This window comes from Salmo salar, chromosome ssa01 (assembly GCF_905237065.1).
Source record: "Salmo salar chromosome ssa01, Ssal_v3.1, whole genome shotgun sequence".
NCBI lineage: Eukaryota > Metazoa > Chordata > Actinopteri > Salmoniformes > Salmonidae > Salmo > Salmo salar.
Window position 1 is genome coordinate 139,667,195 of NC_059442.1, and position 26,202 is coordinate 139,693,396.

The 26,202-nt window shown below is 42.3% G+C and overlaps 1 long non-coding RNA gene across 1 annotated transcript in view; it reads right to left on the bottom strand.

The window, feature by feature from the left end:
* LOC106565761 (uncharacterized) overlaps positions 1 to 15,599 on the bottom strand; it is a 35,938-nt gene extending 20,339 nt beyond the window's left edge. Inside the window, exons 1-3 of the long non-coding RNA XR_001319726.1 lie at positions 15,187 to 15,599; positions 5,376 to 5,445; positions 4,112 to 4,213 (exon numbers count right to left, since the gene is read on the bottom strand). This is a non-coding gene — a long non-coding RNA (uncharacterized lncRNA). The remainder of the gene's footprint in view (positions 1 to 4,111; positions 4,214 to 5,375; positions 5,446 to 15,186) is intronic.
* Between the last annotated feature and the right edge of the window lie 10,603 nt (positions 15,600 to 26,202).

Here is a 26,202-nt window from a genome sequence, read left to right on the forward strand (position 1 = left end):
CAGCTGTAGCAGAACACTGGATCACTGGACGAATGTGATGCCCTGGTGACAACTTGTCCCATTTTAGCAAAGTACCAGAGGAGTTGACGCTGTATGGGCTGTGAACAATGTCACAAGGTTTATTCTTGTCAGATTATCCAAATTTACTCCAAATATGCACTTAAAGGCCCTGGCATATATCTATACAACAGTATGTGGAGACCCCTTCAAATTAGTGGATATAGCTATTTCAGACACACCCGTTGCTGACAGGTGTATAAAAATCAAGCACAAAGCCATGCAATCTAAATCGACAAACATTTGCATTAGAATGGCCTTACTGAAGAGCTCAGTAACTGTCATCGTGGCACCGTCATAGGATGTCACCTTTCCAACAAGTCAGTTCGTCAAATTTCTGCCCTGCTAAACCTGTCCCAGTCAACTGTTATTGTGAATCGGAAACGTCTAGGAGCAACAACGGCTCAGCCGCGAAGTGGTTGGCCACACAAGCTCACAGAACGGGACCACCGAGTGCTGAAGCGTGTAGCGCGTAAAACTGTTGTCCTCGGTTGCAATAATCACTACCGAGGTCCAAATGGCCTCTGGAAGCAAAGTCAATACAAGAACTGTTCGTCAGGAGCTTCATGAAATGAGTTTCCATGGCCGAGCAGCCACACATAAGCCTATAATTACCATGTTCAATGCCAAGCGCCGGCCGGAGTGGTGTAAAGCTCACCGCCATTGCACTCTAGAGCAGGGGAAACGCTTTCTCTGGAGTGATGACTCACGCTTCCCCATCTGGCAGTCTGACGGACTAATCTGGGTTTGGCGGACGCCAGGAGAATGCTAACTGCCAGAATGCTACCTGCCAGAATGCATGGTGCCAACTGTAAATTTTGGTGGAGGAGGAATAATGGTCTGTGGCTGTTTTTAAGGGTTCGGGCTAGGCCCCTTAGTTCCAGTGAGGGGAAATCTTAACACTACAGCATACAATGACATTCTAGACGAGTCTGTGCTGCTAACTTTGTGGCAACAGTTTGGGGAATGCCCTTTCTTGTTCCAGCATGACAACGCCCCCGTGCATAAAGCGAGGTCCATACAGAAATGGTTTGTCGAGATCAGTTTGGAAGAACTTGATTGGCCTCCACAAAGTCCTGACCTCAACCCCATCGACCAGCTTTGGGATGAATTGGAATGCGAACCAGGCCTAATCACCCAACATCAGTGCCTGACCTTACTAATGCTCACTTACTAAGTCCCCGCAGCAATGTTACGACATCTAATGGAAAGCCTTCCCAGAAGAGTGGATGCTGTTATAGCAGCAAAGGGGAGACCAACTCCATATTAATGCCCATGATTCTGGAATGAGATGTTCAACGAGCAGGTGTTCACATACTTTTAGTCATGTAGTGTATGAGTAAGACTTGAGAATGTATTTGAGCTCAAATGAGAAAAAGAGCATAATCTTTTCAAGAGATAATGTTGTATTTGATGGCCATGAGTCATTTCTACAAGTGCCTGTGAAGCTTCTGCAATAGAGTTTCACTGAGACCAGCTCTAATGCATCATCACTGTTTAAGATAAAGAATAGAGGGGAACCATTTTTAAGAAGCAGGGAAGCTTTTACACAATTAAACTCAATTGCAGTAAAGCCTTGGTGAACAAAGGATTCAAATATAAATTCACAATTCTGGAATTGTACCTGATGTACCCTGATTGCCCTAGATCCAAACTGTCTCTTGTCAAGCAGTTTCATGTCTCTGTGGATTTGAGTGATTTTACATAACACCCTTTTACTGTTTGTCAGTAAGCACTTTTCATACCCATCCTGCTTACCTCTGCACTCTGTTTGCATAAAACAAGAAACCCTGCTGGTTTCATCCATCAATTTACGACCACATTGAGTTGCTCTTGTGTTTATTGTTGTTGTTCACAGAAAACATTTCTTCGTCACTAATTCTATCTCAACCAATTTGTCAAGCTTGCAAATCAGGGACAAGATGCGAGAGGCCTACCAGAGAAGCTTACGAGTACAGCTATAAATATTGGCAGGTACAATCCTCTAAAATTAGGAATAGCCGACAGAACAGCTTTTGCTTTCCCATTTCTACACAAATGGCCTACAGATGCATGACACTATTTCATCTAAAATAAGTTGAAATTGAAAAAACTTTTGGTGTTTACACATGTATTTGTTTGATTTAGAAGTAAACAGGACAAGGAAAAGAAAATTAACTGAAATAAAAACATTTAAAAATGGACTAAATATTGTTCACAATTCGAATTAATTTGATTGGAGGCAATGATTCTCATTTACTGTGTATTTTATCTCACCTGTGATAAGTTGAAGGTGCCTACAGGATTAAAATAGCTATTCAACCAGTTTTTAGAAGAAAAAACAGAACATTCTTCTCCATTGCACTTGATTGTGCAAGGGTGCCAATATATTTGACTGCATCTGTACTTCAAGGTCACATCTCCACTCCACTGTACCCTTTCTACACACAACTGGTACCTATGGTTATCATCTCTGTGTGGTTAATAAGCTGTTTGAAACCTCATAACGGGCGTCACCACAGGACTGTGCTACACACCAAATGCTGATTAATGCATGAGGCAAGCGGGTCTTTGTGTTTCAGCGTTCTCACCACACAGCCCACGCCTGACCCACCCTGCCAAAGTACTGGGAAGGGAGATGGTGGAGGGTGTGCAGTAATGATCAGACTTGCAGCATTCTAATAAATCACACTGATTTGAGTTTAATGTATCGTAAGCGAATGGCTAAGATGCGGAAGCGATTGATAGGGAGGATTCCACCCTCAGTAATAGGCAATTTACTTGTTTAAATACTTTGGGGAAAGTAATGCTCAGTTAATGTAATGACGTGTTGGCCCTCACTCTTATTCTGGCTGGCTTCATACTAACTATATTATAGCGCTGACTGGGACTCAGACCCACTGTCATGCCAACACCTTAATCGTTACGCCAAGAGGTCCGAAACTCTTGACGAGATCACTGAGTTTTAGGTTAAGAACGCTACCATATAAATGGTACCCTTACCAAATACAACAATATAAATGGTACCCTTACCGAATACCCTTATTATCCTCACAAATATATAGTCTAAGCACCTGACCATAGTGAATATACATTATATTGTCAATTGTTTTCATATTTAGTCAATTTCCATGCCAACGTATGGCTATATAAGTGCAAAATAACATGATGTGGAAGTATTTTATTGCTTTATAATATAATGATCCTATCAGCCTTATTCTTACATCAGCAGGAATGCATACCCTGCATCATGCGTTCCCAATGTTGACTTTTTTAATTGGGACTATGACAGTCGATTACAAATCAGTCTGACAGTGCTTTTCAATCTCAAGGAAGTATTGTTTGAAGTGACTAAAATACATCAGAAAGGTATTGAGAAGTTCAGAAAATCATCCGGCATTAAATTTGAATGATCTTCTGTGTAGAGAAGATCGTTATCATTGATGATGTTCTTTTCCCTCCAGTCTGATTTAGTTTCTGCTCTTGTCCACTCTGCTCTAATGAGTCCTGCACGCATTGTGGGCATTGTAGAGGGAAACAGAAGACACATATGTATTCCGTATCTTTGATGGGGCCAAAATATTTAGTAGCTTAAACGGTTCATAAGATAGAGTCACATTTGTAGGAAGGAAACAGAAACTGCTCTGTTTATTACAACCACATCTAGCGCCTACTGGAGTTTACTGACCTAACCCCGGTTCTATGAACCAAGCATGATTTTATTTATTTTATTTAAGCGTTTCTCTCTCGACCCCATTTACAAATCAGGCAACCCCAAATTAGGCAACCCCCCCCCTTTTTTTGAGGCAGAGAATGAAATAGAGAGAGTTTGTCTTCTCAAAGCTTCTGAGACAAAGCTAATGCAAACAAAGACAGACACAAAGCAACAAGAGGAACGAGACACAGAGGGTAAAAATCCATAGTTAAACGGATCAGGAGGAATACAATACGTTACAGGCATATGAATGGAAAGCACATTTGTGGCAAACAGGTAAAGCTACTGTTAGCTTTGTGTTTCCTCCGGGCAGACAAACAGCTGACAGGAATAAACACACTTGTTATAGTGCACTCTCACCTTGCAAGGAATTAAAACCAAGCTGGCAGGTAGCTCTCCAGACAGTTAAGACGCAGCCGTGAACGCCTTGAGGCTGTTGCTATTCCAGAATCTCGCAGACAGCTGCGAATGACAAAAAACACAGAAGTTTGTGCTTAAAGATGCTCTGAGCTTTCAGCAGAAAGCTGTTGGAAAGAATAGGCAGATAACATAAAGTGACAATGAACTCTAAGTGCATTTGCTTTGCAGCCAGTTTTTTTACCAGCTAAAAATACAGATGATTATGCATCCATGGATGCATAAACATCTAGAGGAGAGTGCCCTGAGATTTCTAAAGAATGTTTTGCATTCCTTAATTGTGACAACACATGCACTGTGTTCTGTTGAATGGTTCTACACTGACTGTACAAAAACATTACGAAAACCTTCCTAATATTGAGTTGCACCCTCCCTTTTGTCCTCAGAACAGCCTCAATTCATCAGGGTTTCGCAAGCATTCCACAGGGATGCTGGCCCGTGTTGACTCTAATGCTTCCCACAGTTGTGTATAGTTGTCTGGATGTTCTTTGGGTGGTGGACCATTCTTGAGACACATGGGAAACTGTTGAGCATGAAAAACTCAGCAGCGTTGCAGTTCATGACACAAACCGGTGAGCCTGGCACCTACTACAATACCTCGTTCAAAGGCACTTAAATATTTAGTTTTGCCCATTTACCCTCTGAATGGCTCACATACACAATCCATATCTCAATTGTCTCAAGGCTTGAAAATCCTTATATTAATTATCTCCTCCCCTTAACCCTCCTGCTGTGTTTCGGTCGAATTGGACCGATTTATAGGTTTTCTCTCTGAAAAAGGTTGTTAATTTAATCTGATTGTCATAAAGTTCCATGACTTTGTCCACACAGGGCGTCTGGACACACAAAAAACATTTTGACCATTTTCATTACATTTTGGGTGTTTTATTTAACTTTTGTACACCTGTGGTGTTCCCAGTCAAAAATGACCGGTCATTGGAAATGAGACTACAATGTATAAAACTGAGTTCAGGCACATGCCCAATCATCAGATGGACTCACTTCCTTTCCCAGAACCCCACATGCATGTGTGTTTGAGCACGCACGCACACACGCACACACACACACACACACACACACACACACACACACACACACACACACACACACACACACACACACACACACACACACACACACACACACACACACACACACACACACACACAAACACACACACACACACACACACACACACCTCACTAACCTTCTTGGCTTCCATGGCACCTCCACAGGAGCCTTTCCCCAATAGAATCTTTCCCCCACGGGAAGCACACCTGTTGGCATTTTCACAAACAATCGCAACAATGTTTCAATAATATGTAGAACTTTTCTCACAGCTCTGGTACATAAAGCTTTTTTGAGGCCTTGCTCACAATTAATTCTGTGGCAGCAGGACCAACCAATATACTGTATGTGAGGCTCTTGATCATATCTTTGATCATGACAATGGTGACGAGGAGAGAGAGTCCTTGTTAAACTTAAATAGCACAATGCGTTTCATCTGAGCATTTGCTATAGTCAAAATAATCCATACATGATGCTTTTTTTTACTCAAAAATGAGTTGTATGAGCTAAGGTCAATGAGGCCTACAGGCCATAAATAGCAAATAGCTCAAATAAGCAAAGAGAAACGACAGTCGATCATTACTTTAAGACATGAAGGTCAGTCAATCCGGAACATTTCAAGAACTTTAAACGTTTCTTGAAGTGCAGTCGCAAAAACCATCAAGCGCTATGATGAAACTGGCTCTCATGAGGACCGCCACAGGAAAGGAACACCCAAAGTTACCTCTGATGCATAGGATAAGTTCATTAGAGTTACCATCCTCAGCAATCGGCAATTACCTGCACCTCAGATTGAAGCCCAAATAAATGCTTCACAGAGATCAAGTAACAGACACATCTCAACGTCAACTGTTCAGAGGAGACTGCGTGAATCAGGACTTCATGGTTGAATTGCTGCAAAGAAACCACTACTAAAGGACCCTAATAATAAGAAGAGACTTGTTTGGGCCAAGAAACACAAGCAATGGACATTAGACCGGTGGAAATCTGTCTTTTAGTTCAAATTTGAGAATTTTGGGTTCCAACCACTGTCTCTTTGTGAGACACAGAGTAGGTGAATGGATGATCTCTGCATGTGTAGTTCCCACCGTGAGGCATGGAGGAGGTGTGATGGTGTGTGGGTGCTTTGCTGGTGACACCGTCTGTGATTTATTTAGAATTCAAGGCACACTTAACCAGCTTGGCTACCACAGTGTTCTGCGGCGATATGCCATCCCATCTGGTTTACGCTTAGAGGGACTATCATTTGTATTTCAACAGGACAATGACCCAGAACACACCTCCAGGCTGTGTAAGGGCTATTTGACCAAGAAGGAGAGTGGTGGAGTGCTGCATCAGATGACCTGGACTCCACAATCACCTGACCCAATTGAGATGGTTTGGGATGAGTTGGACCGCAGAGTGAAGGAAATGATGCCAAGTGCTCAGCGTATGTGAGAACTCCTTGAAGACTGTTGGAAAGCATTCCTCACGAAGCTGGTTGAGAGAATGCCAAGAGTGTGCAAAGCTGTCATCAAGGCAAAGGGTGGCTACTTTGAAGAATCTAAAATCTAAATTATATTTAGATTTGTGTAACACTCTAGAGTATAATGGGACAAGGAAATCCTGGCAGGCCAAACCCTCCCCTAACCTGGATGACGCTGGGCCAATTGTGCGCCGCCTCTTGGGTCTCCCGGTCACGGCTGGCTGTGACACAGCCTGGGATCAAACCCAGGGCTGTAGTGACACCTCAAGCACTGCGATGCAGTGCCTTAGACCAGTGTGCCACTCGGGAGGTCTTATTGAAGTGGATTACAAATTACATCAATAAGGGATCATAGCTTACACCTGCAGTCACCTGGACAGTCTATGTCATGGAAAGAACACCACCCTCCTCAGTGAATTTCTGTAAAATACAAATAAAAGTTATCCTTTTTAGATGAAACCATACTATTATATTCACGTCACCAAATAATTTATTAAAACACACTGTTTTCAAATGAAGGTCTACAGTAGCCTCAACAGCACTCTGTGGGGTAACATGGAGGACAGCTAGTTTCAGTCCTCCTTTGGGTACACTGATTTCAATACAAAACCTAAGAGGATCATGGTTCTCACCCACTTCCAACTTCCAGAGGGTGTCCTCCAACCTATCAGAGCTCTTGCAGCATGAACAGACATGTTGTCCACCCAATCAAAGGATCGGAGAATTAATCTAGTACTGAAAGCACAAGCTACAGTTAGCCAGCACTGCAGTGCATGACATGGTGAGTAGTTGACTCAAAGCTAGAGAAAGATAATAGTTGAACAGTTCTGAAAAATGAGTTCCTTCAAAACTGAAGGATAAGCAAGAGAGAGAGCTAGTTATATATTTTTTTTTACTTTTATTTTCACTTATCTAGCGAATGCAGCTAACTAGTTTAGCCTACTCAAACACCTCACTCAAACAGAGAGGGATGCTATGGTTGCTTGCTTGCTATGCAGCACTGGAACTTCCAAGTCAAGGTAAGCTTTTGGTTGTATTAATTTATTGCCACTGGGGCCCACCGGTGTAACTACTAAACTGCTTGCTGACTGTACACTGCATGATTGTAGCGGGTTTACTACTGTAAAGCGTTAGTTCTAGTAGCTATGTTGACTATGATGTTAGCTAATATCGTGACAGTAGTCTAAACCAATCGATGTTACATTGAGTTAGGTGAATGGAATATGAATGACAGTTATCCAATATGCTTTAATAGTAATAAGGCAATGCTCATTAAAAAAATGTATTTCTTCCCTCATCTTAAATGGCAGCGACCGTCACTGCACTCTGTGTATGTTGCCCTAGTTGAGTCCAAATAGAAACTATGTGGCCTCTTTGACTCACATAATCAAGGGCTCATCTGACAAAAATGTGTTCTTTCCTAGCTCAGCTGAATAGGTAGGATATTTTTATTCATCTGCATATTGAATATGAGAAGTGTACTCAATTTTGCATGACAAACATTGTATTATTTCAAACTAGATAGATGGAAGTAACTAAAGCAATTGCACCCGTCTGATATTTATTAATATTTACACTCATATCCTCCACAAACAAACAAAGCAACAAAACTGTTCATCAAATGTGTTATAACTTAAATTTTCTCCCATTGTCCCTAATTTCATTTTAGGCTTTCAAATGCCTAGGCAGTTCAGCCAGAGTTATTAGCTGGGAAAGTACATCGTAGATAACTGCTGATGGCTAGCTGTCTGCAATTTAAGAATGTGCTATTTTCTGTAATTCAACCACATGCCCAACCAATCCCTTGGGCAAAGTAGTGCACCTTTCAATTATCTTTTGAGGATATTAATCACCCTACCCTATGCACCTCATAGCCCCTGAAGAGAAACCCAACCATACACAATCTGCCTCACGGTTGTCTGTTTTTGATTTATACAACTTATGATGAGCTGAGGCAAGTTCATAAAAATAACTACACCATTTTCTCAAAGACACCACATTCATTAAAGGGCATAACTCTTCATAAATAACTGTCTTTGCTAGGAAATTGTGTGAGAATATACCAGGAGGCTACAGAAAACAATAGAGACTGGAATTTCCGTCATCCTTGGGCATCGTCAATCATGACAAATAGAGTTATTACTGTAACCAGAGACCCATTTCTCAAAGACAATATTGTGGTGTTGCTTTTGAGTGATCAACCAGTCCAACTAGAACGTGATCAGGATCACAGCACCAACACAGCTGGCCACTGATGGGTCTGGAGACTCCCTCCCAGTATGTGTCTTCACAAACCCTAGCATGCAATCTGCATTTCAAGTAGAATATACAGGTAACTGCCAAAATAATGGAAACACTTGAGTAAATGAGGGATACAAAGTGTATTGAAAGAAGCTGCTTCCACACAGGTGTGGTTCCTAAGTTAATTAAGCAACAACATCCCATCATCATGCTTATAAAAATGCTAGGCAGGCAATTATTTTAGCTACCATGTCTATGCCCCCATAAAATGACAACACTCCCATCCACAGGGCACGAGTGATCACTGAATGGTTTGATGAGCATGAAAACCATGTAAACAATATGCCATGGCAGTCTCAGTCACCAGATCTTAACCCAATTGAACACTTATGGGAGATTCTGGAGCACCGCCTGAGACAGCGTTTTCCACCAACATCAATAAAACACCAATTGATGGAATTTCTCATGGAAGAATGTTTTTACCATCTAGGACCACTTTGGAAACAACTGTTTTAATTAGTACTTTTAAGTGCTATTTTCTGGGAACACAATGTATATATTTGTACATACAATATTGTACATATTGTTGTATATGTCTTTTGCCCCAATAAAATTAAATTCAAAGTCGCATCACTCCAATAGAGTTCCAGACACTTGTAGAATCTATGCCAATGAGCATTGGAGCTGTTCTGGCTCATGGTGGCCCAATGCTCTATTAATACATTTCATGTTGATGTTTCCTTTATTTTGGCAGTTACCTCTATATTGCATGTTGTTGCATTTTTTTATTCTGCCAATACTGGGCTATTAAGTGAAGATCTGAGTGTTTGATATACAATGATGTTATCAAACAGGACATGAAGACATGTATTTTACCTTAATTTTATCAGGTTGGTCTCATTGAGATTACAACTCTATTTTACAAGAGAGATACTTTATCTTCAGGTGTAAGGACCCTGAAATAATTTGCTACTATCAGAAAGAAATGCTGATTTTAGATACTTTACTTTGGCAAAACACTTTGATTAGCAAGTGTTTGCAAAATGCTCTAAAAACACAATTATCAAACACATTGAAAAACCCTCAACACAAAAAGGACAACATCAACATATGTTAATTTAGTTCCACCTTGAGGTGCTCCTCGGTCCTCTCAGAATAGGATCAATAGTGTGGATCTTTCCTGTATTGGCATTTTAGGTGTTCCTTGGCAGAGGATCATTCAGCGGTGTAGTAATTACGACTAATTGACGTTACACTGCTACAGTACTTCAGACACAGCGCTATTGTCCTTATTCCTCCCACGTTCCGCCAACGCATTTCAAACATTGCTCTGCCGTCAAAGTCATGCGAATGCACTGATATGAGACATAGTAATGTCGAGTATATGCCATATAATGAGCTTCATGTGTAGACTCCATCTGAGGTACACAGGCTTTTTCTCCATCTTTTGTTGTCCTTCTCTAGCTAACAAACACAGTATTTGAAATTAATTACATCTCCAAAATCCACAAAAATCTTACTCTAACACATTGAGGGGGGGGGGTTTGTTGATGAAAATGTGGTTCTCAAAAGGGTTGAGGAGGGAAATGAAAATAACTAAAACAGTAAAGTAGGGTAAGTGCGCTCTGTTGAGATATAATTGTCCTGCAAATGGGACATCAACAATTTTTTCTTTCAACATTTTTGTTAATCTCCAATATGGTTTGGTCACTGACCAAAACCTAATGTTAGGATCAGCAAAATCGACCAGATTCCTATAAAGCCCTGAATTTGCTCACAGACACAATTAAGATAGGTTGCTATTTATTGCATTAGTTAGTGTCTGTCCATTGGGGACGAAGAGGAACACGGGACTTAGTTAAGCAAAACTGAAAAACTAACTGTACTCTGAGTACACCTTGTGAAGTGAATGTAGTCAAGAATAATTACTTCAACACAACTCAAACAAGGGATCCACATAGAGATACCATAGAGATGATTGGGCAATGAGATTAGGTCAAATAATGTCACTGAGACACCATAACATTGTCATGTTCATCTTGCCTCAAATGTATGGACAGGATGATGTTTATTACCTGAAAAAAGGACACAATAATTCCTGCCCTATGCATTGTTTTGTTCTTGTTTAACCGTTATGTAAACCAGATATCATACGTGCCAGCATTGAATTCTCAGTGGGAGGCATTAAAGGCTCATTGGTCACTGTAGCGGCATTGTTTTGATGCAAATTTCATAGGATTAAGGAATGGCTGATTAGATGCCGTTTTGACTCCTGACCGCTCTGGGGAAATAGCTTCAATGAGCTTAAATCCACTAATCCTGTTCCATGGCATCAGAAGTTACTAATGCAAGCGTTGTCATGTGAATTCTCCATGGGACAGTGTCCTGAATAGGTACATGCACTGTACATGCAGAGCCAAAGTTCCTTGGCAAGTGGTCTGTTGCATGATTTGAATGCTGACTCACAATTTGTTTCTGACCAAAACAACTGTAGTTCTAATCAGCCCATTTGTGGTGTAGTGTGATATGCTTTAGAAATGTGAAGTTTACAGTGACAGGTATTGAATACAGATTTGCGCACATTTCATGATAATATTTTCACACAGTGCCTGATCTGGGGATCAGTTCAAACAATTCCCTTGTAACTCAAGGAGTCATAGAGAACAATCTCAAACATAGCTAAACTTCGATGTGTGAGAAACATCCTTTGGATCTCGTGCTTTGTGTATTTCGAGTACTTCATGCTCTCTGTCTTTGCCCTATCCCAAGTCACCTGTGACATCTAAAAAGCCGGAAGGCACTGCTGTGACAGCAGGTAATTGGAGCGCATCGCACTGACCTTGTCTAATAGGATTATTCTGCAACCACTTCAGAGGTCACTCTGGAAAGGTACCTACCGCCCTCCCAAATCATTCTTTCCAATAGTGGCTCTTTCAACTCCATCATGGGCTTATTCCTGAGAGACTATTGGCTCAGTTGAGTCGAACCTGCATTGTGGTATCCACAATAGCTCTTTGACAATACGACACAGTGTGAGGTAGATTAAGTGTGATTGTCAGGTGGCAAGAGAGGTGTTTGGTGGGGGAAGATACACTTGTAAGATAGTGACTAAACAGAAAGAGCACATTTTTTACAATTCCTTACTGAACACGCTCACAACTGTGACTGTGACTGCATTGATAATCAATGCATGTTTATGGGTGAGTCTAACTGAGAAATGGAAAGTGTTTGCAGTCAGCAGATAATGCTGTCACAGGTTTAGATGAGATATTTTCACACTAGTCAGAACACCCAAAAATGTAATCACAAATAGAGGGATGGAGCCGCTGCATGGAATCCTCCATTTTCTTTTGCCGCAGTGCCAAAGGTTCATACTTACTGACTATGTCTTGACCCATGCAGCTGTCACACTGACCAGCCTGCTCTCACTAGCTGACTGGACAACTGACTAGGCAGTATTGATGCAAGAGATGAGGATAAGTATTTCATTATTAAGTAACAATAACTTGCACAAAGGCTATATAGCCATGAAGTGCTTTGAAAGGCTGGTCATGGCTCACATGAACAGCATCCTTCCGGATACCCTAGACCCACTCCAATTTGCGTATTGCCCCAACAGATCCACAGATCCACTGCCCTTTCCCACCTGGACAAAAGGAACACCTATGTGAGAATGCTGTTCATTTTGTTACAGCACAGCGTTCAACACCATAGTGCCCACGAAGCTCTCTCTGCAACTGGATCCAGGACTTCCTGACGGGCCGCCCCCAGGTGGTAAGAGTAGGTAACAACACGTCTGCCACGCTGATCCTCAATACTGGGGCCCCTCAGTGGTGTGTACTTAGTCCCCTCCTGTACTCCCTGTTCACCCACGACTGTGTGGCCAAACACAACTCCAACACCATCATTAAGTTTGTTGACGACACAACAGTGGTAGGCCTGATCACCGACAATGATGAGACAGCCTATAGGGAGGAGGTCAGACAACTGGCAGTGTGGTGCCAGGACACCAACCTCTCCCTCAATGTGAGAAAGACAAAGGAGCTGATCGTGGACTACAGGAAAAGGCGGGCCGAACGAGCCCCCATTAACATCAACGGGGCTGTAGTGGAGCGGGTCGAGAGTTTCACTTTCCTTGGTGTCCACATCACCAATGAACTATCATGGTCCAAACACACCAAGACAGTCGTGAAGAGGGCACGACAAAATCTTTTTGGATGCTCTCCACCTCAGGAGACTGAAAAGATTTGGCATGGGTCCCCAGCTCCTCAAAAAGGTCTACATCTGCACCATTGAGAGCATCCTGACTGGTTGCATGAACACCTGGTTTGGCAACTGCTCGGCATCTGACTGTAAGGTGCTACAGAGTGTAGTGCGTATGGCCCAGTACATCACTGGGGCCAAGCTTCCTGCCATCCAGGACCTATATAATATGCGCTGTCAGAGGAAAGCCCATAAAGTTGTCAGAGACTCCAGTCACCCAAGTCATAGACTGTTTTCTCTGCTACCACACGGCAAGCGGTACCGGAGCTCCAAGTCTAGGATCAAAAGGCTCCTTAACAGTTTCTACCCCCAAGCCACAAGACTGCTGAGCAATTAATCAAATGGCCACCGGACTATTACATTGACCCCACCCCCTCAGTCATCTGAAATCCACAGCTTAGGGCCTAATGAATTTATTTCCTTTATCTGATTTCCTTATATGAACTGTAACTCAGTCAAATTTTTGAAATTGTTGCATGTTGCGTTTATCTTTTTGTTCAGTGTAGATGTATAGAACACCTCATTCAAAGATCACAAGGGGAACTTTATCCTCTCGATCCAACCCAATAACCAACTCCCTATTAACCAACTTCCCCATATGTTTAACACATCCCATGTGGGGAATTAATGGGCTTCCCGTCGACCAAATGTATTCATCGACACCTGTGAATTCACAAGCAGCCAGTCACCTTTAAAAATGTATCTTCACCTCAGCAAGGAAGCTTCATAAATCACAGCGGCCAGGAATAATTGTGTTGCCGCTCGTTCGAATTCTCCATGTGCAACTGTATTCATTCATGTATTTATTTGGAGCCGAAGAGTTACCAAATGTCCACTGTGAAATGCAGTTATTCTGCTGTAGAGATGAGGTCAATGTGATCAAATAATACTTAAGAGAGTACAAAGAAAGAGAGACAGGTGCAGTGCTTGAAAATCAGACTTCAAATGTGAAAAGGCTATATAGTAAGCATTGTGTGTAATGTAATATTCTATAGTATACTACAAAAAATTATAGTAAGCACTAAACGATCGAAGGATACTACAGTGTGTAGTATATAATTTTCCAGTATACTATACAATTCATTAGTAAACACTACACGTTCGAGGGGATACAACAGTGTAGTATAGCATTCTACAGTATACTACAAAAGTCTATAGTAAGCACTACAAGATTGATGGATACTACAGTGTTGAGTATAGGATTCTACAGTATACTACAGTTGACTACGGTTTACTACAGAATTCTATAGTTAGTACTACAGTATTCTATATTATACAACGAGTGGGTCTAATCCTGGATGCTGATTGGTTAAAACTTAATTCCAGCCGGTTTCAATCCACAAATTATCACCGACTAAATCTATGACGTTGAAATGCATATTTACTTTCTCTCTTCCATCTGATTGTGCAATCCGCTGTCTCATCAGCTAAACCAGGCAATTGATATATTAGATCTACACCGTAAAAACATCTAGACATTATCTCCCATTATGTAATCCAAGGTGGCATAGCAGTGCAGATGTAGTTTGTTTTCCTCTCATTTACTTTTTGTATTTTTCAGATTTTTTGTATATATTCCAATTAATTTTTCAATATCTTTTTCCATTTTTAAATTAAATATACCATCCGGTAACCCGCCTCACTCAATGTGACACGGATCCACTATTCTTTTAGACCCTACAGCCAAAACTTTCATCAGAAGGTAGCCAGCAAATTAGCTAAGTTACTCGCTATTTAGTCATTGTTAGCCACTGCCAGCGGCCTTTACCCTCTGCTCAGGCACCAGCCGTTTTTTTTAGCCTGGATAATACCTGCCAGACTCGGACTGTTTTCCTCCACTACAACACCAGATTCCTGCCGTAAACCCTGGACCATTGATCATCACAGCTAGCTAGCTGCCACTGAGTGACCCAGCCTCGAAGCTTGCACTGAGCCAGGTGCATCTCCCGGCTAGCAAATGAAATTACCACAACTACAATACCTCTTTCGCCATCTGGCCCGGTCCCTTCATCGACATGGCGCCCCGCCGTACCACCACGACTGGTCCGCAGACGTAATTCCATCAGCTGTGCCTCCAATCGGCCTTTACCGGACGACAGAGCAGACGCTTCTACTTACTCCGGACTGCTAACTTTAAACGCCGTGTCTCCCGCGTGCTAGCGTAGTAACGAATACCTAGCGGCTTCCCTGTTTCATCTATTGCTGTACACTGGACCCTATGATCACTTGGCTACATAGCTGATGCCTGCTGGACTGTTCATTTATCACGGTACTCCACTTTGTTTACCTTTGTTTATCTGTCAGCCCTAGCGATGAACTCAGGCTCTGTGTGTAGTTAACCGACCCTCTCTGCCCATTCATCGCCATTTTACCTGTTGTTCTTGTCTTAGCTGATTAGCTGTTGTTGTCTTACCCGTTGTTGACTTAGCTAGCTCTCCCAATCAACACCTGTGATTGCTTTATACCTCTCTTTATGTCTCTCTCAAATGTCAATATGCCTTGTATACTGTTGTTTAGGGTAATTATCATTGTTTTAGTTTACTGCGGAGCCCCTAGTCCCACTGTACATGCCTCAGATACCTCCTTTGTCCCACCTCCCACACATGCGGTGACCTCACCCAGTATAACCAGCGTGTCCAGAGATGCAACCTCTCTTACCATCACTCAGTGCCTGGGCTTACCTCCACAGGAACCAATACACACAGGCAGTCAGGAAAGCAAAGGCTAGCTTTTTCAAACAGAAATTTGCATCCTGTAGCTCTAACTCCAAAAAGTTTTGAAACACTGTAAAGTCCATGGAGAACAAGAGCACCTCCTCTCAGCTGCCCACTGCACTGAGGCTAGGTGACACGGTCACCACCGATAAATCCATGATAATCGAACATTTCAATAAGCATTTCTCTACGGCTGGCCATGCTTTCCTCCTGGCTTCCCCAACCCAACTGCTCCGCACCCCTCGCAGCTACGTGCCCGAGCCTCCCCAGCTTCTCCTTCACCCAAATCCAGATCGCAGATGTTCTGAAAGAGCTGCAAAACCTGGACCCGTACAAATCAGCTGGGCTAGACAATCTTTACCCTCTCTTTCAAAAAATGTCTGCCGCCATTGTTGCAAACCCTATTACCAGTCTGTTCAACCTCTCGTTTCGTCCGAGATCCCTAAAGATTGGAAAGCTGATGCGGTCACCCCCCTCTTCAAAGGTGGTGACACTCTAGACCCAAACTGTTACAGACATATATCCATCCTGCCCTGCCTTTCTAAAGTCTTTGAAAGCCAAGTTAAAACCTCACTAGCGTAGGGGGCAGTATTCGGAATTTTGGATGAAAAGCGTGCCCAAAGTAAACTGCCTGTTACTCAGGTCCAGAAGCTAGGATATGCATATAATATATTTGGATAGAAAACACTCTAAAGTTTCCAAAACTGTTCAAATAATGTCTGTGAGTATAACAGAACTGATATGGCAGGGGAAAACCTGAGGAAAATCCATCCAGGAAGTGCTATTATTTGGAATGCCTGTTTTTCCATTGAAAGCCTGTCCACCATACAAAGACTTAAGACGCAGTTCAAAATCCCTATGGCTTCCACTACATGTGGCCAGTCTTTAGGCATTGTTTCAGGCTTTTACTCTGAAAAATGAAGGAGAAACACCACTTTCAATGAGAGGACAGTGGAAATTTCCAGACATGAGTCCAGTGCGTAACTGGGAGTCCGCCTTTCTTTTTTCTCCTTTTCTATTGACGAAGCTATTGTCCGGTTGAAATAGGATCGATTATTTATGACAAAAACAACCTGAGGATTGATTATAAACATCGTTTGACATGTTTCTACGAACTTTTATGGTACTTTTTAGATTTTTTGTCTGTCTGTTGTGACTGCGCTTTGTTCCAATGGATTACTGAACAAAACGACTCTTTCGACTCTGTCAATCACCGTATTCTTATCGGCAGACTCAATAGCCTTGGTTTCTCAAATGACTTCCTCGCCTGGTTCACCAACTACTTCGCAGACACCAACTACTTCGCAGAGTTCAATGTGTAAAATCGGAGGGCCTATTGTCCCGACCTCTGGCATTCTCTATGGGGTTACCACAGGGTTCAATTCTCGGGCCGAGTCTTTTCTCTGTATATATCAACGATGTCGCTCTTGCTGCGGGCGATTCCCTGATCCACCTCTACGCAGAGGACACCATTCTGTATACATCTAGCCCTTCTTTGGACACTGTGTTAACTAACCTCCAAACAAGCTTCAATGCCATACAACACTCCTTTTGTGGCCTCCAACTGCTCTTAAACGCTAGCAAAACCAAATGCATGCTTTTCAACCGTTTGCTGCTCGCACCCGCCCGCTCGACTAGCATCACTACTCTGGACGGTTCTGACCTAGAATACGTGGACAACTACAAATACCTAGGTGTCTGGCTAGACTGTAAACTCTCTTTTCAGACTCATATCAAACCTCTCCAATCCAAAATTAAATCTAGAATCGGCTTTCTATTCCGCAACAAAGCCTCCTTCACTCACGCCGCCAAACTTACCCTAATAAAACTGACTATCCTACCGATCCTGGACTTCGGCGATGTCATCTACAAAATAGCTTCCAATACTCTACTCAGCAAATTGGATGTAGTCTATCACAGTGCCATCCGTTTTGTTACCAAAGCGCCTTATACCACCCACCACTGCGACCTGTATGCTCTAGTCGGCTGGCCCTCGCTACATATTCGTCGCTAGACCCACTGGCTCCAGGTCATCTATAAGTCTATACTAGGTAAAGCTCCGCCTTATCTCAGCTCACTGGTCACGATAACAACACCCACCCGTAGCAGGCGCTCCGGCAGGTATATCTCACTGGTCATCCCCAAAGCCAACACCTCCTTTGGTCGCCTTTCCTTCCAGTTCTCTGCTGCCAGTGACTGGAACGAATTGCAAAAATCGCTGAAGCTGGAGACTTACATTTCCCTCACTATCTTTAAACATAAGCTATCTGAGCAGCTAACCGATCGCTGCAGCTGTACATAGTCCATCTGTAAATAGCCCACCCAATCTACCTACCTCATCCCCATATTGTTTTATTTACTTTGCTGCTCTTTTGCACACCAGTATCACTACTTACACACCATCATCTGCTCATCATCATCTGCTCATCTATCACTCCAGTGTTAATCTGCTAAATTGTAATTACTTTGCTACTATGGCCTATGTATTGCCTTACCTCCTCATGCCATTTGCACACACTGTATATAGACTTTCTTTTTTTCTATTGTGTTATTGACTATACACTTGTTTATTCCATGTGTAACTCTGTGTTGTTGTTTCTGTCGCACTGCTTTGCTTTATCTTGGCCAGGTCGCAGTTGTACATGAGAACTTGTTCTCAACTAGCTTACCTGGTTAAATAAAGGTGAAAAAATAAATACATAAATAATTATTTTAGAGTAGCATTTGGTTTGCAACAGCAAAGATTTGTAATAACTTTGCTGTCTCTCTACAACATTTGCAACATTGTTTTAAATTGAAATTCGATCTTCAGCTGTCCTATGGTAATGAACATGTTGGGAGTTGAGACGATACAGAGAGGCTGGCAGCTTTCCCAGCCAGTCGAAACCATGAATCAACATAATTTTTATAGATATATACAAAGAAATGTCAATAGAAAAACACGAAATGCAGCTAGTTTGCTGTCATTCCAGCTTCAGATTGAATTTATTGTGTTTGTTGTGTAGTTGACTATCTCTTCTGGACACTGGAACATTGTTATGGATGTATAAAACAAACTAGAAAACAACTTGGAAATGCAGCTACTTTGCTGTTATTCTGACTGCAGTGTTTGACGTGACTGTGTTAGCCAAAGTTGGCTAGCTAGCAAGCAAGGGATAAGAACGTTGCCAGCTATGGTGGCAACAGAAGATTTAGATCGAACGACTGGGTCACGGCCATAGATTTAGAACACAAAGACTTAATGACTGGGTCGGGTCTCTGGCAACCGAACCGATAGAACGAACGACCAGCCGGCTTTGATAGCAACCCTAGATTTATGTCGGGACTATATCTCATGGAAGGATGAAATATTAAGAATATTTTCAGCAAAATATAGTTTTTATTGAAAATATGTCAATCATTATTTGAATATGTTGGTAACCCATTGTATTAAAGTGATAATGCTCTTGAAGCCGGTGTTTGGAGGACATACAGTTTACACTCGTGCCAATATATCCTCCAAACACCGCATTATCACTTCAGTAAACTGTAGTATTTTTTTATGTGGGCCGATTGACAGAATGGAACAAAGTATTTACATATTGTCGACCACAGACTAACCTTTCATGTTTGCAAAGATACATGGATCGAAGAGAGCAAACAGCTTGCCCTTGCCTTTCTAAGAGACCCCCAAAATAGTGTGCCATTGAGACGTAACACATTCATATTTGATGTTCTGTGAACACTAACAAACTAGCTCTCCCTGTTGTCTGATCCAGGCTGGCACTGTAGAGATTGATTGCTGTGACTTCAGGCCTGTATTTCAGTAACTCTGCCTATTTCCCTCTGACAACGTTCTATAAACTGCTTCCTCGGGTAAATCTGGTGGCTCACTCCATCTGTCTCTGTCAGGGGGACACAGAAACACACACACGCACATAGAGTACACACACACACACACACACACACACACACACACACACACACACACACACACACACACACACACACACACACACACACTACCCTACTACTACAACCACAGCAACCAAAATTCAGTAAGCATGCCACACCTTCTCCAGCTAACAGCATCATTCATAACCCCCCTCTTCCATCCTCCAGGGGAGCCAGCCTTGTATGTGGATGAAGGCTCTGAGTGGACACAGGGAGCCGCACTAAACCCAATACCATCCTCTCCATCTGTCTGCAGCATGGGTGAGGTCAGTCAGGAGAACAGGGACATCAGGAAACCAGGTGCTCTCCAAGGGAGTGTCACTATGCTACTTTCACTGAGACAAACCCAGAGCTGTTTTTAGGGACGTGCTCCTCCTGGGTGTTCATGGGTTTTTCTCAAGAGCCAAACGCCCAATTAACCCTCATGGCCCAGGAACATTTTCAGAAATGATTAAACGGTTCCCAAATGGCTAATGTAATTGAATAAATAATGGGGCACCAGGCCAACTTTATTGTTGGGTGCAGAGTTCATGTGACACTAATCAATGGGTTTACCTTTGGCCTTGTTTAATATGTGACGGCGGTCGATACGAAACCAAAGCAAATTGTTCAATTGTAGGGCAGCTAATTAACCAATTGTTTTTCTGTTAAATTACATTTTTCACATTGGATGGACAACATTATTTGATTTTTTTTGTCACCTGGCATTATTCCTCTCCGACAGAAAATCATGAGGTTTGGATATTGCACCATGTGCGCCAAAATATTATTTTCTTGTCAGAATCCGGCTGCTTGTTGACGATGCCTTTAGACGTCAATGATGCAACTATGTGGTTGCAATTCAAACAATAAAAACTATAAGATTAATACTTTTCATTATATAGTACCTTAACCGTTCATGACAGTTTATCATAAACAACAGTATATGAACTTACAATGTCTTGACCTAGTAAAGTAAAACACAACCAACATGAATCATTGTATGTGTCACTTAGTCTAAACATTCATTATCAGACAATAATGAATGTTTAGATTAAGATGTCATGGAGACGGTAGTTCTTGAGTGCCTAAGAATAGCGTCATGCTGTCTTTCTGAATCATAATAGACTCGGGTCATAATTCAGAAACGGAACAAAATGACCATCGCTGTCTTATGTTGAGACTTTCATCATAAGACAGATGACTCCAGATTGTGATAAATCGTAAACAATCAAAAAACTGTTTCATGAGTTGTTTGTCGATGCGTGCTGATGAGAAAGTGATGCTAGTCACAGATCTTTTGAAATCCCTGACCATTTAATTTTAGTCACACCTCTTACAACTTTGAATCAGCCCATCAATGTGTAGCATTTCTCACAAGAACTTGTATCATGAGAGCTTAGTTCCTGGCAATGTGGGGTTTTTAAATAGCTATGTTAAATATGGGTGATTTTCCTACTTCACTTGAAGGTGAGAAAAGGATAATTCCTTATACCCCCTTCTATTTTTGTATCTCTCTCTCTGCCCCCTGTTTATCTCTCTCTTTATATTTCTTCCTTTCCCTCCCTCTCAACCCCTCTCAATCTGTTTTGATCAAAATCCTAACAGCTGTGTGCACTTCTGTAAGTAAGAGCGATTCACCCAAGAGGCTTTCATCAAAGCCTGCCAGGAAGACAAAGGGGCCGGCAGCCCTAGCTGCGCTAACTGCCAATGTGTTTAAAGGTTCCTGATTGTAACACCACGTTTGACACTGTAGGCCTCATATCATCAAGTCTGTCAGACATCTTGTTTTTAGTTGATTCACATTATATGATATGCTAATGAAAAATATGAACAATCAAAACACACCCTGATCCACTCACAATCAATGACGGTGAATATGATAAATTGCCTTATGTACAATCCCTGGGTATTAGCACAGGTAATTTTGTATGTAGTCTATAAGGAATTAATCTATGTAAGAAATGAGAACTACACTGCTCAACTTGTAGTAAAAATATATCAGGAAGTCAGAATCACTCTCCAGATAACTCCAGATAACACCTAAAATCAGGTAGCATTGAGTACTGTCACGGCCAAGAGTTCCCCGCACATGACCTGGTGTATCTCTTCCAGGTCATGGAACCTTTACACTCTGCTCTGGCGTTCTCACTCGATGATGGTGGCTGCTGGTGTTCCTATCCTGGGAGGTTACAGAGGCATGGCAGGGGCCTGCAGAGGTCGGGCCAAAGGCCCATTACTTCACGAGTGCAGCACAGGTAAGTGGCATGGCAAGGTCAGTGCAGGGCCGAGGATGCCTGCTGTCAAAGCACCTTCACAAGGACAGCTCTGCAGAGCCGCTGGGATATTCTCCCGGTCCAAAATGCCTCTCGCCCCCCAGCCCAGTTCTCCTGGCCGCTCTAAAAGATGAGGGAGTGGGAGTGGTGCCGCGTCCCTCCTCTCCATCTGGTGCCGAGTGCCTCTGTCACGACGTCAGACAGTACAAAGTAATGAAGGGTCTCATCAAGGTTACTGCATGCTGGAGTGTAGCCTGCTCTTCTCCCACTCTTTCTCAGGGCGGAATGGCAAATGAAGAATCATGGGTCATGGCGAAATAGGGTTCAGTTGTGTATCGTAAACATATCCATTGCTTTTGGTCTACTGCCTTCCAACACAGTATTTCCAAATGTTCTTTCCTCGCTCCCCCGAATAACATTCATCTGATGATGTACTTGTAGTTATAATCTATTTCCCTGATCAGTGGAGTTGCTATAATCTCAAGGCTGGAGATAAATCAGTAACTTTCCAAGGATTGTTTTCATGAAGGATATGTATGAAATGATCAATGCAGAAGGCATACAAGCAATTACTGACTAGTAACACCCTTCAATTCATTTCTGGTACTTGGAGCACTTAACGATTGATTCAGCAACCAACACAGGATTAAACAGAATGTCTGTTATTTGGTGCATCTTTGTTTTGTAAGCACAGACTTACCTGTGGACTTATTTACCATTCTTCCATGCGCCCCTTAGGTAACCTTTGCTGCCTTGCCTACAGAATGGTGCCAACATGGGAAGTGGTTGCTTGAGGGATGGGCCCAAAAAAGTGAGGTCAAGCTGCTTCAGCACTTAATTAAATCAGAATGTTAGGTGTAATGTATTGCATGATGACCTATATAGTCAACAAGCTAGCCATATTTAAAAAACTAAAGAACTTGGTGGCATAATGAAATCTAATGATGACTCTCACTCAAGCAAGGAATTACAAGCTTGTCTTTAGTATGCTAGTGGGCCCTTGCTTAGGCCCTCAGTAGGAGGTCACAGTCAAGGGCAAACCTCATATTTAGCTACTGTTAGGATAGCTTACTGTCACACCCTGACCTGTTTCACCGGTCTTGTGCTTGTCTCCACCTCCCTCCAGGTGTCTCCCATTTTCCCCATTATCCCCTGTGCATTTATACCTGCGTTTTCTGTTTGTCTGTTGCCAGTTTGTCTTGTCTCGTCAAGCCTACCAGTGTGTTGTTCCATACTCCTATTTCTCTAGTTCCCGTTTTCCAGTCTTCCCAGTTCCAACCTTTTCTGCCTGCCCCCGAGCCTGCCTGCCTGCCGTCCTGTACCTATCTGACTGAGCTGGTTACGAACTTCTGCCGGCCCTGACCCTGAGACTGCCTGCCGCCCTGTACCTGTCAAAGTTGGACCTGGTTACGAACCTCTGCCTGTCCTCGACCTTCCCTTTGCCTGCCTCCTGTGGATTAATAAACGAGTCTGTGTATTGAACCTTCCGTCTCCTGTGTATGCATCTAGGTCATATCCTGAGTCATGTTAGCTTAAAATGTAATAGCAAAACAGTTTGTTCAAAGCGGTCTCCAGACCCCCTTCACACTATTCACTGTCCTTTTGGAAAAGTTAAATTAACTTGGTAATTGAAGGAGTTTCTGTTTTGAGGGATATAGGATCTGTCATGTTTGCTATTATACAGAATATAATACGTGTCACCATCTTTTAGAGAAAATCTTGCCATAAAATACAAAAATAAAAAACAAATGATTTTGTGTTGATTTGCTGGTCCACATGACAGACATACCATGCTCCCTGGTATTTAGGGGAGACCTTACTCTTAATTGCACATTTCTGATGAGTCCGGCCAGGGACATTGGCACGCTCTGGATCTCAGTCGCATTAATTTACAGTCTGTTGCTGGTGATGTATGGGGCTATTGGGTGAACATGGTGGGGAGGGCAGCCAGACCTTTGGGGTCGAGCTCTCCCCATTTGACTGAGCCTGGACCCAGAAGGACCAACACCAATTAAGTCCACTTTATCAGCCTTACAATACTCAAGTGACTAATTTGTTGCCTTGTTTGTGCCTACAAAAGTCCTGTGCTTAGTATTATGGTTTTTAAATATCAAAGCAAGTTCAGTATGTTCCTAAACAGAAGGTGTGAATGTGTGGTAAAAGATGTGACACTTGTTTACAGTAGAATTCCAAATAGAATTCACTGGAGTCTCCAGTACGTAATCTTGACTCCATGATTAATGCACTGTGAAGATTTGAGTCGTGCCTAAGTGTATTGTCCATAAAGGCTTTGCTTACTGTCTGTCCATCGTAGTAATGTAGCATAGTTTTAATGCAATTTATGACAAAAATAGTTCAACCTTTTTAATCTGCACCAGAGCGTCAAAACAGTAAAGCACATATAACCAGCCTTACATCCCTTGAATGATTCAAACGATGGAGTGGATTAATTCCACTGATTTAAATGAGCCACCTGGTGGTGAATGGGGGTTTTGTGGCCTGTCGTTTTATCCTCCTTGGCACGTTTTCTCCATCGAGAGAACTGCCAATCTCAGAGGCCTCAACAGAGCAAAGAGGGGGGTAAAAATGTCCCAAACTCCCACTACGTGTCCTGAGGGGGAGTCTTAATACAACCAGAATGTACAAGTTCTCTGAATTTTGGAGCAAATCATCTTTAGGAATCTGAACACACTCTCAGCCCACACAGTACTCGTGTAGTGTCGATTGATCCAGAGTGAGTGAGGGATGGTGAAGCTTGAAGGATTGGGGCATGCTGCCTGCCTGTGCTGTTCTACATTGTCAGACAGTGAAGGGAATTCTCCTCTGCCAGCCTTTTAAAGGACCATTACTGTCATAGAGAGTGATCTGACTCCAGCTATGAATGGGGCTTTGGAGGGAAATAACTGGGGAGTCCTGACACTAGCACATAGTGTAGATGGCCATGCTGTATTGGCTACAGTGGTGTCATGTCAGTCATGTCAAGTAGTATCACGCTACCTACTTTATTATTTCCAAATGTAGTCTGAAATACTAACTTCATTGGGATATATAATTACTTTATAGTTGTCTTCAATCAGGTTGATGTTTTAACCTAGCAACTTACCTTACACAGTCATGCGTGGTTTGGCTAGTGGTATGCACAGCTGACACAGATAACAGTTTATAGCATGAATCAGTGTTAAATCAGTGCTCATATGCTAACTAGCTGGCAGGGCATCATATGTAAAACACTCATCATACGCATTTATCCAAAGCGACTTATAGTCACATACATTTTATGCTTGGGGTGGTCTCGGGAATCGAACCCATTATCCTGACGTTTCCAACGGCTCTACCAACTGAGCCAGATTGCAACAGTGTTATGTAGCATTACTGTATAATAGGGGGGTTCAAGTAAAGTGTTTGCATCATCACATTAGTTGCCATGGTCATTCTGGAAAGCCTTGCAAGGTAAACGTATTGTCTGTTCCCATAATGTGCTTATTCTTCTGTCCAGAGCTCCATGAATAACCCAAGGACACGAGCAAAAATAATAGCAATAAAAGATATCCAGAAGTTCCTATCTGCAGCCATCACACAGCCAAGCATGCATAATGCCTTTGTCCTTGAGGCATTTTTCCCCCTGTCTTCCAATTGTCGCCCTGCCATATAAAAAATGTGATTAAACAGTTCCTCTGCTGAAAAACTACACACGGTTTTCCAAAGTCATCATATCTGCGGCAATAGATATTCCTGCATTGCCTCGCTATCTGCACATAGATTACAACATGTCCTGCACAATATAAATTGAGCAGAAGATATTCTGGCTAACCTCACAAAATGGAGGAAAACCACAGTTCATCCTCCTGACCACAATAGTCATTACTTTTATTTACTGTTTTTAGTTTTGGATTGGAACGATGGACATTGGCAACTGAAAATGGAGAAAAAAAAAGATTTCCAGTGGGACTTGAATACATTGGCTCGGATTAATTCTGATTTGCGTTAGATCCACCTTATAGCATGATTGACATTTAAAGGTCATTTCCGTCATATGCAGAGCTTACGGTGAAAGTGGTCTCCGCGTAAGTGGGAACATTACCTTTAAAAGGTGCA